Here is a 15,645-nt window from a genome sequence, read left to right as displayed (position 1 = left end):
ATGGGCGCCACCTGAAGTATCCTCCCTTTGCCCCCTGAAGTAATCCTGGCTAGCTCTGTCGAGGGCGGGGGGGGGTCAGGGAGGTTCTTCACAACCAAGAAAAAGACCAAAGGGCAGCTTCTCCCTCCGGAGTAACGGAGAATGTTTATTCTGGCTGGCTTCCAGGGGGGAGAAGGGACCCGGGATCCCTTTCCCAGACTCTTTCAAACCTCGGGAGAGGGGTGGGGAGACATATAACACCAACCAATAGGATAACATTTCAGCGACAGGGAAGGGAGGGGAAAAACACGTCACAGCTGCAGGGAGGGTTTACACAGAAACTAAGTAACTCCCAGAAATATGCACTACTATGTTGATATATTTTATATATTAGTAAAAGCCTGTATGCACAAACCAGCCTTTGAAATAAGTCATGATATTAAGGGCTAAAATCCTTGAAACTTGCATGCAGAAGAGAGAGTAAAGCAAAACAATATCCTTGTGTGTAGGAGAAAAAATGTAAACTGTGTGTGTTAGCCAATAGTAGCTTGCCTTGCCCGCGGACCCTGTAAAGCCCTATAAAAGGTGTGCTAAAGATAGAAATAAACGGCGTTCACGATTACTTCTGTGAAGACTGGTGAATAAGCTGGCGGTCTCTCAAAATCTGGCGCCTGAACAGGGACCTCCTGCGGGCAGAGGGGCTTTGGAGCCAGCGGAGCAGATCTGGGCGCGGGAAGCCGTGGGCTTGGATCGGCACCGGATAGGCAGCCTGAGCACAGTGAGACACGGTGCGGTTAGACGTGGAAATTCAGGTTGCTGGGGAAGACCGAGGGGCGAGAGCGTAGTAAAAGAGTCACAACCTTCCCTCTCGCGGTTTGCCGCTAGCATGGAAGCGGAATGTGCGGCGGCGGAAAAACTGCTTCTCAGCATCCTCGTTAAACGAGGCGAAGCAGCCCAGGAAAAGGACCTGGATATGCTCATTATATGGGCTAATTGTCATGGGCATTTGCAGTGCCCACACTGCTTTTTGCAGTTAAGAAATGGACTGATATAAGGGATCTGATATGGGAAACGGCAATCACGGAGAAGAGCAAGGACACTGTGTCTCTCAGTCGAACTTGGCAGATTGTAGTTAATACCTTAAAAAACAGAAAAGCAAGATATGCTGAGGCTGTGAGCCCCGTAATTCTACCTGCGTCACAGCGGCAGATGCCTTTACCTCCCACTGCTGGGCAAACACTCCTATCTATGCTGCCCTTGGAGAGAGGGAGGGAGAGTCAAAGAGAAGAAAATAATGAGAAAAAAGTTCCACAGCAAACGCTGAAACAACGAACAGAATCTGTTCAGTTATGGCAAGATGTGATACATCCAGAAATATTTGCTTCATTTTTGGAGTCACTTTTAACACTACAATCTTATTTAAGTTCCATCTTTACTACCCTGGAAGAAAAGAAGCCAAATTTAGATTGGTTTCCACCCGAACCAGGGGGACATGGGGGAGCACTGAGGTGGGTGCAGAGAACAAAGACACCCTTGGGGGTAGAAGCAGCGCAAGAAAAGTTCCAAGGCCATGCTGATAAGCTGCAATGATCGCCGTTGCTAGCACCTGGCCGTGAGAAACTTTTCGTGTAACATCGCCTGCTTTTGTAAAATCATGCCCTTTTTTCCTCTATCGGCGAACAACAAGAGAGATTGAGAGAAAAAACTGCATTTGTTGAAGTTAACTTCGTGAGGTTTTTTTTCCTTTCTCTCCGTTTTTCCTCTCTGCGAGAGATGTGGGGGATGTGAAAGAAGATAACAGCAGCAGAGAGCAGCAGCAGCAGGGTGGGCAGCCCACCCCCCCGCTCCCTTTCTAAGAAAAAGCACCGGGATAGTACCCAGTTTGTGAAAAAGTCATGATTTATTGGGTTTTCAAAATGTTTTTATATACCCTTTTAGAGTTATTTTTTGTGTTTTAAGTAATTATGAGTTCATGCAGTTGCAGTTTTTAGAGTTTTACTAGAGAAATTATTGTGATTCTTTGAAGAAAAAAAAAGAAAAAAAAAGAAAAAAAAAAAAAAGGTGCTTAATATGTTTAACAGAAGTTGCCTTGCAATAATTGGTTTTAGAACCTAAGGTTAAAACATGGTATGAATTATGGCTTCTAAGAAAACCTTCCAATCAATGTTATCTACAGAAGAGATTTGTAGTTTAAAAAATAATTAGTTAAGAGAACTTTACTGTACAGGACAAAGTTAAGTTAAAGCATACATTACCTATTTGCTTGTTTTTTCCACAATTTTAATAAGGTAATTTTAATGTGAGTACTTTTGTTATATAAAACACATATAACCGCATATATACCAATTTGGATTTTGGATTTTAGTTTAAAAATTGGACTTAATGCTTCTGAAAAGTGCTACAAAAGCTAAATGGCGACTTGCCAAATCCTGTGTTGTTGTGGTTTTTCTTTAGAAAAATTGCACTTTAAAATCCTAACCAATTTAAGCATATACTAGGTAAATTCCTGATATGAATAAGTATTTTTAGTAACATTTGCAGTTATTGTGGTTTATTCTCAAAGCTAGATGACATAGAATTGTGATGTAGTAGTTACATCTTTATAATCTTAATAGTGAATCAATGTTACTGTTATATTGTGTTTAAAAGGTATATATCAAACTTTTAGCTGTTTTTTGTAGTAACAGAATAAGATTAAGTTATGTTTTCATTTAGTATAGATTAAGTGTTAATAGAATTAAGGATAGTCAAGTTTTATAATGTTTAGGCTTGAATGTTTTTAAGTTTTATAACTTAGATATTATTTTAAGGTTAAGTTTTGTTATTTCCTTTTGTCATACTTATTGTTAAGTTTAAATATTGTCTAATTTAAATTATTTTATGTTTTATTGGAGACACTCTCTTAAACTGCAAAGTATAGTTATTTTCCTAGAGAAGAGGAAGATAACTGCAACTGAAACAGCTGTGACAGAATACTGATGAAACCTGCTTGTGGATAGAAGTGAATGCAGTCTGTAACACCCTTGATTTCATTGGGAGCTCTATTGGTTGTTGTAATCTCTGCAGTTTTTGTTTATTACAGCTTTCTTATTTTTCAGTGTTTCCAGAATTTTAAGAAGATGTACCATTGCTGAGTATCAGCTGCCATGGGGGAGGCTTCAGATTAAACCAACTGCTGAATGGTTTAATTGGTCTGGTACCTAAGGCTTCTGATCATTTGCTTTGTACAAATGCATTTTAACAGTTTGCTGTGCTGTAAGCATCTCATAGCTGCTACTATTGAGAACCTCATTTTGAAAATGAGTTAAGAGGCATCTTTCCAGTTTAAAGCCTAAGGCCCTGGCCAAGCCTTGACTTTACCTGGACAGAATGTTTGCCAACAGATCCAGATGTTTTCTGTACCAAATCAGTATTTGAGTCACCTTTTGACTCAGCAATTTGACCCTATTAATATGACAGCTGGATCAATTTTGAAGTGGGCTTGGAGAATCATTTCCAGAGGTGATTATCCAATCCTTCACTGATGATTTTCTGTTGTTTCTGTTTGTTTGCTAACTATGGGATGCTGGTGCAGTGTTTTAGTAATTAATAGTAGTTTTATATTACATATGTTTTTAATAATGTTTATGATTTAATTGATTTTTAACTGCCATAGGTTCTTATTAATTGTGTATATGCTTTTTGTGTTGATGTTGATGTTTATAACAGAAGTACATCTCATTTTTATTTTTTTTTAAGAAAATGGGGAAGATTGATGCCCTAAAAGCATTTAATTAGTGTAATTCATTAACTTCAAAGGGAGAACTGCCTGTGTTTTGTTAGCAGGTTCAAAAAGGTCACCTGTTCATCTGACCAGACTGTCTGCCTCTGAACACATGAGATCCAGTGAACAGAGAAGTCACCACACAGCCTTGGTACTCCAGACATGGATCAGAAGTGGACCTGTCAGGACACAGTTGTGTCCTAACACTACACAGACAGTTTCCAACAGAAATTTTATGTTGTTATTATGATGTTGTGTCTCTACCAATTTTTCAGTTATCCTTTGTTTTAAGATTTAGAAGGATCTGAAGAACAACTTGAACATCAAAGCCCTCAGTCACCGATCAGCTGCCAGCTGAAATCACGGGAGCAGTGAACGTTCCAGGACTGAATCGTGCTGGAGAAATTCTGTAGAAGACCTAAGAAAAGTGTAGAGACTCCATCTAACTGTATATAAAGCAAATTGTAGTTGTATGTTTACCCTTTCAGCAAATTGCTTTCACGCTTAGACTACATATATACCAGAGCACGTGTGTTAAAAGTGGTTAGATAATAGTTTAAATGTTTAGCTTGTGTAGTAATTGTTATGTTAGTATAAAGTATAAGTATTCCCCCTTCAAGAGGTAGTGTAAGCATCATTGAAAGTTCATTTAACGTTAAAGTTTTAGCTGTGAGTTTGCAAATATGATGTCATTTGCATGGGACAAACTGCTTATGGTAATTGTGTTGTGTATAGTCCTGACCAACTGTCTGCTAACTAACATCCAAAAGTGACAGAACATATGGGTCACTCTGGCACATTGAATTGGCCAAAGGTCAATGTGTCTAAGCCTAGCCACACCTGGAGATCCTTTTCGCACCTGTCTCATGGGAGTCCCTGAATGGGATCCTCAAGCATTTAAAGGTTTAATTAGTAATGAGAGTCGACTGAATCAATTGGCAATGTTGCAAGAGTGCAGTCGCACTGTTGGCTTCACATTAAGACAACTTGAAGCCTGTTGGCAAGCAAAAATTACCAAAGTTCTCAATGTTACCATACAGCCCTCAGAAGAATTAGATTTGTTAAGTTCCACCACTACCTCAGGTGGATGGATAATGTTTGAACCCCCCAACAAAAGTCATTTCAACAAAGTAATGCAGCACTGAGATGCAGTCAACCCTATAGCTGATCTCGTTACTACCATTGAAAGTAAAGCCTTTATTCGTGGTGCAGTCTCGCAGGACAATTACCAAAGCGATTACTTAGTTCCATCTTCCTAATCTGTGGAGATAGAGCATGGAATTAGATTCCTGCTAGTCCACATAGAAGACCCTGTTATCTTGGGAAACTCACTTTGTTCCACCCAAGCTTACATCAATTGCTGAATGTAGCTAGCCAAGTGAAAAACATCAAACAGTCAAAGCGAAGCCTGAATGAATTAAGGTTTAGCAACTCTAAAAAGGCTCGCTTGCTAGACTAAGGAAGAACTGAACTTAACATCCACAATGTTACGTGAGCTTTCAGCAAATGTGAGTAGTGTACGTCATGCAGTATTATAAAATCAAGCTGCAATTGACTTTTTGCTCTTAGCACAAGGACATGGTTGTGAGGAGTTTGAAGGTATGTGCTGTTTGAATCTTACTGATCATTCAGTTTCCATCCATAAGCAACTACAACAGCTACAAGATGGGTTACATGCCCTGAAAGAAGGTGGTGACCCCATTGGAAGTTGGTTCGCCAGCTGGGGCATCACTGGATGGTTGAGGTCTCTTGTGCTAGAAGGGGGAGGGACTTTACTTATAGTGTTAATTGAGATGACAGTCTAAGTTGTATGTTATCCAAAGCCTGGTTTGTGCAAAAAGAGAAAGGGGGAATATTTGATATATTTTATATATTAGTAAAGGCCTGTCTGCACAAACCAGCCTTTGAAATAAGTCGTGATATTAAGGGCTAAAATCCTTGAAACTTGCCTGCAGAAGAGAGAGTAAAGCAAAACAATATCCTTGTGTGTAGGAGAAAAAATGTAAACTGTGTGTGTTAGCCAATAGTAGCTTGCTCTGCCCCCAGACCCTGTAGAACCCTATAAAAGGTGTGCTAAAGATGGAAATAAACGGCGTTCACAATTACTTCTGTGAAGACTGGTGAATAGCTGGCGGAGCTCTCAATAGAAGACACGTGTAGAAAACAACATGGAGACACCAAGGTCAGTGAAATAAAGAGTTGAAGCCCAGAAGGAGGAGAATGGAGATGCCCTGTCTCAGGGCTGAAAGTTTTGTGTAAGGCCATGGGGAGAATCCATTAGACTATTATCCCTGTAATTCATGGCATGCATGGGAGGATGTAATGTTCAAACTACCCATGAGCAAAGGTACCTGTGCTGAAGTAAATAGGTACTGAAGTAGCTGTGACCTAATGAGAAGCCTGAACAGAGAGAAAAGAGAACCCCTACCCCAGGGATAGAATAAGAGAACTTTTGCTCCTAGGCATAGAAGAAAAGACCCTTTGCTTCTATACTAAAACAGCTCATCCTTAAAATTGCACCCCATAAGCTGAGATGACCCACGGAGGTAGTTGTGGGAAGACTACCAAACTGTGGGAGGGACTTTATGATTGCAGAATTCTGGGTGGCTGCTATTCATGAAAATTAAAACTACAGGAGAACTTTCTTGTGGAAAGGTCTCCATGGCATGGCAAGAGAGACCTCTCCCTAAGTGAACTGAAGAAAATATTTATTTTGAAGTGATAAACTGTCTGAAAATCCCAGGTTTTGTCTCTTTACGTTGTTAGTAGGAAAGGGAGGAGGAGCTGGGTGGAGCAAAGGTATTCTAAAGGTTTATTTAGTTCTCATAATTCTTCTTTTAGTTCTGTTAATAAAGTTTTCTTTATATTCTTTAAAGTTTTGAGCCTGCTTTTCTCTTCCGCTAATCCTTATCTCACAGCAAAAAATGAATAAATAATTTTAGTGGGTGCACTGGCGTTTGGTCAGTGCTCAACCCACTACATTGATTGGTGCTGATTCATATGGCGAACCAAACCCACTACATTACTAAGGGTGAAATGGGTCATTTTCAAGCTAAGTATCTTGACCCGTGTTTGTTGGTAGATATTTGTTCATTGCCTCACCATGTTAACTTAGATACACTGCTCTCACAACATTTATGGAGAATGAAGCAAGGGGCAGGGAAGGGTTGTGAAGTGTATCAGAGAATAACGCTTTTAAAATTTTGAACAGTAAATTTTTACTACAGAAGAAAATGGAAGGCATGCTTGAACAAGTATTCTTGTGTTAGTTATAAGATTTAGAGAGCAAATTATAATTTGCTTGTAAAAACTGCCAGCTTATTTCCTTCGATGAAATATATTCACTTTTCACCAACTTTTTTTTTTGTGTTGTACTTATTCCTATAATTATTAAAAATATGTCATTTAACTATATAAATGAGTTCATATAGCTTAGAATGTCTATTTGCAACCTACATTGAAAAAAAAATTAAAAATTAATAGACAGCTTCTTTGTATCTGCAAATGTTGCTGTATTTTTAATTGCCTTTTCTTAGTGACATTAGAACAGGAAGAAAGGGAAAACTAGAATGTTTCAGCATTATCTCATTCAACTAAAGGAGAGTGAATTTGCACAAAATCTGCTCATAAAGAATAAAATATTTTTCTCCTGTAATATCAGAGCTATGAACAACATGTAACACACACAGCAATTTCTGTGTGGACATATATGGTGTTTCTGTTAATTATTTTCATCCCTACTAGCAGTGTAATATTAATGAATTGATATGTTATGGTATATTTTTGGAAAAAATGCTATCTTCATGTTTTTATAGCAATAGAAGGTAAGCACCCTTTTTCTTTTTACTGTATCCCCCATATCATGTCATAAGAAAAAGTTCTTCCCTCCCTCTCAACATGGAAAACATTCATTTATTTCTAGCCACTGTTACAAAAGTATTGGTTATAGCTTCATAATTGCACATAAATTGCAAATCACCTTTAAATGACATTATAAAGAAAAGGAAAAAGAAAGTATGGTCTTGAAAAATCTATTTATTTTGAGGTCACAAACACTGATAGCATTTATTGAAACTACCTGATATTGCATTGTTCTCCTCAAGGGAGAATCAAGTTTCTTTACTTTCTATTTCCATGTTTTAATGTGGATTTTAACTTTAACTGTTGATTTCCTGCATTTGGAAATCTTTATATGGTTTGGAGCATCCCTAATCATTTATTCAGAAATAATACAGAATTTACTACTTTGACTTGAGTGAAACATATTACTTCCCTGAAAATTTGAGAAACAAACTAATTAAATAATGGTAGCTTTATAACAAGCATAGCTGCCACGAAATTAAACATAATTTTAGCATAATATTTTTCCCCATTTACTTCCTAAATAACATTATTTTCTTTGAGTTATGGCTGATTATCAAACACCCAAATACAATTTTAATGTATTAGCATAATTTAGTATTAAATAACATATGGAGCTTTTAAAACCACAGCAATTTTTAATTTACTGGAAAAATGCAGCTTATTCAGAAATCTTAATTTTCTTATGGGGAAATAGACTTCTATGGGAATATTAGAAAAGGTAGAGCACAATTTTCTTCTCCTGGTTTACATTGCCACAGCTATCCAGCTTTCATTCCAGAAAAGTAACATCAAGTAAAGTTGGTATACTACAAAAAACTGGAGTATGAATGTAACAGGTCACTGCACTTAGGTCAAAGTGGAAGGTATTGCGTCTAATCAGTGTTGGGGAGGGTGAAACAGGGAAACCTTATGAATGTGATTGTTTGGCAGAAGATTCTGAAAATATGAAGGCTAAAATCGAAGTAGAAATGAAAGCCTGATTTGCGGCATAAGATACATAGTACTGGTTACTATATAACCAAAGAACAATAGCCTAGCCAGCTAGAGGAGAATCCCTGTTGATAAAACAATGTCCTGCTGATGGAAAGTCCAAAGGTCAAGAAGCAAGGAAAGAACTCGTAAAGCTTGTAGAGTCTAAAATGCAACACTGTATGTAAAATCTCTAGTGGGTGTATCTCGTAGTGATTGGTTACTGAGAATTAGAATATTCACTATAGAAAAAGATATATTGTATTGTAACAAGAACTTCACGCTCTCTTAACCTCTCTCTTAGCTTTTCTCTCTTAAACCTCTCTCTCTTAACCTCTCTCTCTTGCCTCTTAGCTTTTCGCTCTTAACATCTCTCTCTTAACCTCTCTCATACCTCTTGGCTCTTCTCTCTTACCCCTTTACCCCTCTCTCAGCTCCCCTCTCCCCCTCTCTTACCTCTTCCCCTCTTCTCCCTCTCTTACCCTCTTGGTTTTTCCCCTCTTACCCCTCTCTTGTCTCCCCCTCTCTCATAAGCCTCCCTGGTTTCCCCCACTCTCCCTCTGTTGCTCTTACTCCCTCCCTCCCCTTTTCCAACCTCTCCTGCCCTGCTCTGCCCGCTCTCTCCCTCCTCCCCCGGACCACGTGGACACCAAGGCTGATGGCGGACACAGGTCTCCCCTCTCTTTACCCATATAATAAATTGCTTATACCTGAACAGTTTGACCCTGGAGAAGTCTCTCACCGCGAGCGAGCGTTTTTACACAGCAATAAATCAGGAAGCAAACATCTGAGCTCAGATTGCCTTTGGAAATTCATGATGCTTTGAAAGTTTCTATAATCTTCCTCTTCACCCCCATTTATTCTTACAGTTTCGTTAAGATCTGTGTGGGAAAAAGGCTGGGGTTAAAATTGTATTTTAATAAACGGAGATTATGGTCAGTATACCAAACTCCCCACACACCGTATATGCTAAGGGGAAGAATGCAGTTGCTATTCCTTGGATGGAATGTGGTCAACGTGCCCAACTTCCCACACACAATACATGCTAAGGGGTACTAAATGGAGGGTGGAGCAGAGTAGAGACACCTCAGCCAGGCTCTGTTGAAACCCTTGGAGAAGAGGGAACTCAGTGATTGTGTTAATCTTGCACAGTCTGTTTGTTTTCTTGGGGGGGGAGGGGGGTGAGGGCAGAGGGCACAGGGCTAGCTTCTGTAAGAAGCTTCTAGAAACTCCCACCATGTCCGACAGAGCTAGTCTCTGATGGCTCTGGAGATAGACATTCTGCTGGCCCAATTAGAGAGGTTGGTAACCCCTCTGTGATGACATATTTAAGAAGAAAATGAAAACAGCACATGCACAATTTTTCCGAGGATGGTGAGCCATCTCAGAGCAGACTGCAGTGGCAGCTTCTTCTTGGTGCTCCTCGTGATGAAGCCTAAAACTGGACAAGAAAATAAAACTTGTGGTGGGTTTTTTTAGTGCTGGTTAAAATCACCAGGGCACGCACTTATTTTTGCTGTGAGATATGGATTAGGAGAAGGGCAAAACAGGCTTAAAACTTAAAAGGTATAAAGAAATTTTATTAACAGGACTACAAGAATAAGAAGCATTAGAATAAAACCTTCGAAACACTTTCCCTCCCCCTACCTAACTCTTTCCTTTCCTAACTGACAATGTAGAGACAAAACCTGGGATGTTAAAACAGTACTAACTATACAATAGTCTTTTATCAGTCTTTGTAGGGAAAGGAGTTTTCTCTTGTCATGCCATGGAGACCTCCACAAGAAACAGTTTTCTCGTGACTTTTAATTTTTATGAATAGCAGCTGCCTGGGAAAAGTTCTGCATCGAGAAATTTCTCCAATTTTCCAGCCCTCCTAGAGGTGTGTCCATGGGCCATGAACTCATGGGGTATTATTTTAATAGTCCCTGTGATTACCTCTGGAAACAGAGGTTTTCTTCTTCTCTCCCTGGGGGCAAAGGGTCTTCATTAACTCTCATCTCTCTCTCTGTTCAAGCGACCCATGGGATCACAGTTACTCCAACATTTGTTTGGCTTCATCAATGGATGCCTCTGCTCAGATTTACAGTTTGAATACTTGACCCCCCCCATACTTTTCTTATGAATTAAAGTAGATATTTTAGTATATCATTGTCTATCTCTATGGGTCTATCTCTATGGCTCTACCAAAATAATATTTCAGCCTCATTTGACATCTCATTCTCCTTCCATCTGAGGCTTGCCTTTTTTTACTTTTATGTTTTCATGCTGTCTTTCTAAGTGTCTACACTCTGTCTTTTTCTCTCCCTGGAGAGAGGATCAAGGTCTGCATGTCTCATCTGTGTAGTGAAAGGGTTAAATCTTGCCCAGGCCGCAGCAGTTAGTGTTGGATTTCAGGCCCCGCTGGTGCCTCCCTCAGCCTGGCAGCCACTGGGAGGGGTTTGGTGTAGGCGAGATGTCAGCATCTGTTTCCCCACAGCCTCCATCCCCTGCCTGGGAGTTGCTGGAATCCAGCCCACCCTCCCCTCCCCCCCCCCCCCAAGGCCACACAGGCTGTGGGGGAGCAGGGCCGTCCTCATCAGAGCTCTGCTACCTTTCAAGGCCGGAAACAAAAATGAAAGAGGTTCGCGGGCTTGGGTTTTTAAAAGGTGGTATTCACAGAGGTGGATTCAATTTTCAATGGTGCAAAATGTTGTCATTTGTTAGAATGAGACAGTTATTGGCCTGTCTCAAGCAGAGAGGAATCTCCCAGCATCTTGTTTCAAAGAAATCACTTCCGTGGGTAGTTCTTACTTTTTTCCTTAAATGTCAATTAATGTCAAATTATCACAACTCTATAGTCAGATGGCTACAGAGCAGGTATTAGTTTATTCAGTGCTGGGAGTGAGCGGGATCTTTCCACCAAAAACTCACTCAATCTTCTTCAGCCTTCAGTTACATTTTAAAAGTCCTTCCACACAACATCACAATTACAATATATCATTAGCATATTCACATTTCCATAAAGCTGTGTCATGATTTTACAACAATTTGTTGCTTTTGCACATGCATCAGTCCCTTCTGTGGTGGTTGTCAGTCTTCTGGTGGTTTTTTGATGAAGGCTGCTGTAGTCTTCTTCATGTTTGAACTTTTTACCTCTATCATGAGCACATGCCTGGTGCTTCTTGCTTTTTCAGTCTAACCTGGTTTTAGCTAATTTTGCAGTTTGCAAGTTCCATTAAAACTTGCTATCTTGCTCTTGATGGTGCTTGTTATCTCACTTGCCCTGCTATCTTGCTTTCTTTGCTATCTTTCTTGTTTTACCTTCACATCTTGTTACAATATTACTTGTGGTTAACCTTTTGTTAGGTACCACTTAGGTTTCAATGAAGAGAGGTGTTAAATGCCATGGGGGATGCCACTGCCCACACAGTGCTGGCAGGACTGCATGGTCAGCTGAGTCGATCTTCTCGAGTGGCCCGGCTAGCTCAGTGATGAGGTTTCTCTTCACTCAAGTTTCGAGCCAGCATATGTTTGTGGGGTTCACTGATTTTCTTCAAGAATCCAAGTCTATAGAGCGAGTAAAGAAATCAGAGGGGGACTCTCTCTCTGGTTTGCATTCCACAGTTTATTTCTGTGAAGGGGAATCCAAAGGACGAGAGACCAAGGATTTGGGGTCTGGAGGGTTTCTTTTAACAGGGTTTCTCGGAGGGAGGGAACATCAGAGAGAGAACCAATTATTTTTCTCAGTACATCTTACAAACTTTCTACAAATCAAGGTTACACACACCAAGATAAGAAATAACAGACACCAACTTCTTCAAATGCCCACAAAGGTGTAGGAGTATTCTCCACAGAGGGGCAGAGGGGGAGAGAGGGGGGGCTTGGTTTCCTGGCAACACAGGGGGAAAGAAAGGGAAGGCAAGGTAAGCATACCCTCTCAGCTTCCATAGCTCAGAGGCATTCTGGGACAGGAAAAACAAAGTTAGAAACTTCCGTGTTAGAAAGAAGGGTCTCTCTTCTCCCAACCCCGTGCTTTTCTGGGTGTCCTAGTTTAGGGCAAATTAGGGAGGAAAACTCTAAATGGGGATTTCTCCAGGGAAATGCCCCTTCCCCACCAACTGGTCTGGGAAAGGAAAAAAAATTCCTTGGAGAGAAGTGGAAAAAGCTGTTTATTTAACAGAAAATTGAATAATATTAAATAATAAAACCTCTTGCTGTTCGATAGAATGGCAAGTCTAGGAAGGAAAGTCCTTTTCATGTGGTGTAGCTCGGCTCGCTCAGGTTCTTATCAGTCCCTCCGGCGCTGGAAAGTGCCGAGGCCCAGGCCCTGGTGGGCCACAGGCGTGAGCTCCCGGGGTTTGGCTGGGTGTTTAGTTCAGAGCAGGCTTGCACAGATCCAAGAAAAAAGGAAAAAAAACAAAGGTCCAGGGAACTCCTCTGCCTCAGCTAGCTAAAACTAACTAAAAACCAGAGAGAAGGTCTGTCCCGCTGTCTGTCCGTGCTGCAGACACCACAGTCCAGGAGCGAGATGTGTGGGAGTGATGTTTTTCTTTAACACAAACTGCAGCTTCTTCTTCCCCCTCTCTTGCTCTCAGAGCCAGTCTTAAAGGTGCAGAACTTAATATATAACATAAACCAGACGATTGGGGATAGCAGTATCATAAAGTCACCCCAGGACATTCCACCCCTTATCCCCATATTGTCAACTTATTATCAAAATTAATATATATGTATTTTAACTCTACAACACATACATTATATACAGACAAGGGAATTCATTCATGATCTTCACCCAACCATCAGATCTCCCTGAGGTACACATTGTGTTGTTCCATCTTTCCACATTATCTACCATGTGCAACTCGGTCCCTGAGCAAAAACAACCCCACGAATGGGTTTGTCTGCACTCGAAGTAGAATTGATCCAAACTGTCTTTCTTAACAGACTTCTGAGATGTACTGCTGGGACTTTGTCTCCGTCTACTATCTGCAGGGCCTCGGATTAGGCTGGGCCTGCTCGCTTAGTGGTTAGTGGTTAGTGCTCGGGTGTTAACTATCCAGGTGGCCTTTGCTAGATGCTGCTCCTAATTTTTGAAAGATCCCCCACCCAACGCTTTCAAGGTAGTCTTTAACAGTCCATTGTACTTCTCCACTTTTCCCGCAGCAGGTGCATGGTAGGGGATATGATACACCCACTCAATGCCATGTTCCCTAGCCCAGGTGTTTATAAGGTTATTCTTGAAATGAGTCTCATTGTCTGACGCAATCTTCTCAGGGGTGTCATGCCTCTAAAGGACCTGCTTTTCAAGTCCCAGGATGGTGTTACGGGCTGTAGCATGAGGCACAGGGTAGGTTTCCTACCATCCAGTGGTGGCTTCTACCATCGTGAGCACATAGCGCTTTCCTTGGCGGGTTTGGGGCAGTGTGATGTAGTCAATCTGCCAAGCTTCCCTATACTTATATTTGGACCAGCGCCCACTGTTGCCGCTGAAGATGAATAGATCACATAGACACAGGTCGAGGTGTGGTGAAAGAAAGAGAAAGTTTATTTTTCCCCCCAGGATTTACAGGCTTCTGACCACGGCCAGGGATTGGATGGTCAGGATAACACTTTCTCACTGCACTGGCCATGAGAGATGCCCATCACAAGACGTGTAACAGAAAGAATGTACACATATCTATGTTTATAGTTACTGTCCTGGGAAAGTCTTTAGAAAACCATGTCAGCAAGCTCAGAAGCTGAGTTTTCAGGGCGACAGCCCACCGTACCAGAGGGGCTTTAACCGCTTGGCCTGCTTGATCGTGGCACACGTCTCACAGTCATGGATAACCTGGGAAATACTGTCCATGGTTAAATCCACCCCTCGGTCTCGTGCCCACTTATAGGTGGTATCTCTACCCTGATGGCCTGAGGCATCATGGGCTCATCGAGCTAGGAACAACTCTCTCTTGTGTTGCCAATCTAAGTCTAGCTTTGACACCTTTATCTTCGCAGCTTGATCTACCTGCTCATTGTTTCGGTGCTCTTCATTAGCCCTACTCTTGGGGACATGGACATCTACATGACGGACCCTCACAGACAGTTTCTCTACCCTGGTGGCGATGTCTTTCCACTCAACAGCAGCACAGATGGGCTTTCCTCTGCGTTGCCAGTTGGCCCTTTTCTACCTTTCTAGCCATCTCCACAGAGCATTGGCTACCATCCATGAATCAGTGTAGAGGTAGAGTTTTGGCCACTTCTCTCTTTCAGCAATATTTAGGGCCAGTTGAACAGCTTTGAGTTCAGCAAGTTGGCTTGATCCACCTTCTCTTTCAGTGGCCTCTGCGACCTGTCGTGTGGGGCTCCATATGGCTGCTTTCTACTTCCGGTTCATCTCTACGATGCGACAGGAACCATCAGTGAACAGAGCGTAGCGTGTTTCTTCTGCTGGCAGTTGGTTGTACGGTGGAGCTTCTTCAGCTCGTGTCACTTGTTCCTGCTCCTCTTCATCAGTGAGACCAAAGTTTTCACCTTCAGGCCAGTTTGTAATTATCTCCAAAATCCCAGGGCGATTTGGGTTTCCAATACGGGCGCGCTGCGTGATGAGGGCGATCCACTTGCTCCATGTAGCGTCGGTGGCGGGGTGGGTAGAGGGAACCTTTGCTTTGAACATCCACCCCAGCACTGGCAGTCGGGGTGCCAGGAGGAGTTGTGCTTCTGTGCCAATCACTTCTGAGGCGGCTTGAACTCGTTCATAGGCAGCTAAGATTTCCTTCTCTGTGGGAGTGTAGTTGGCTTCGGACCCTCTGTAGCTTCGGCTCCAGAATCTCAGTGGTCAGCCTCAAGTCTCCCCAGGCACTTTCTGCCAAAGGCTCCAGGACAGACCATGGCTCCCGGCTGCAGAGTAGAGCACGTTCTTCACATCTGATCCAGATCTGACTGTGCCAAGGGCTACTGCATGAGCGATCTCCTGCTTGATTTGAGCAAAGGCTTGTTGTTGCTCAGGGCCCTACTGGAAAGTGTTCTTTTTGTGGGTGACCAGGTAAAGAGGGCTCACAATCTGACTGCACTCAGGAATGTGCATCTTCCAAAAACCTATGGCACCTAGG

Source organism: Poecile atricapillus, chromosome W (genome assembly GCF_030490865.1).
Source record: "Poecile atricapillus isolate bPoeAtr1 chromosome W, bPoeAtr1.hap1, whole genome shotgun sequence".
Lineage (NCBI taxonomy): Eukaryota > Metazoa > Chordata > Aves > Passeriformes > Paridae > Poecile > Poecile atricapillus.
This window is presented reverse-complemented; position numbering follows the sequence as displayed.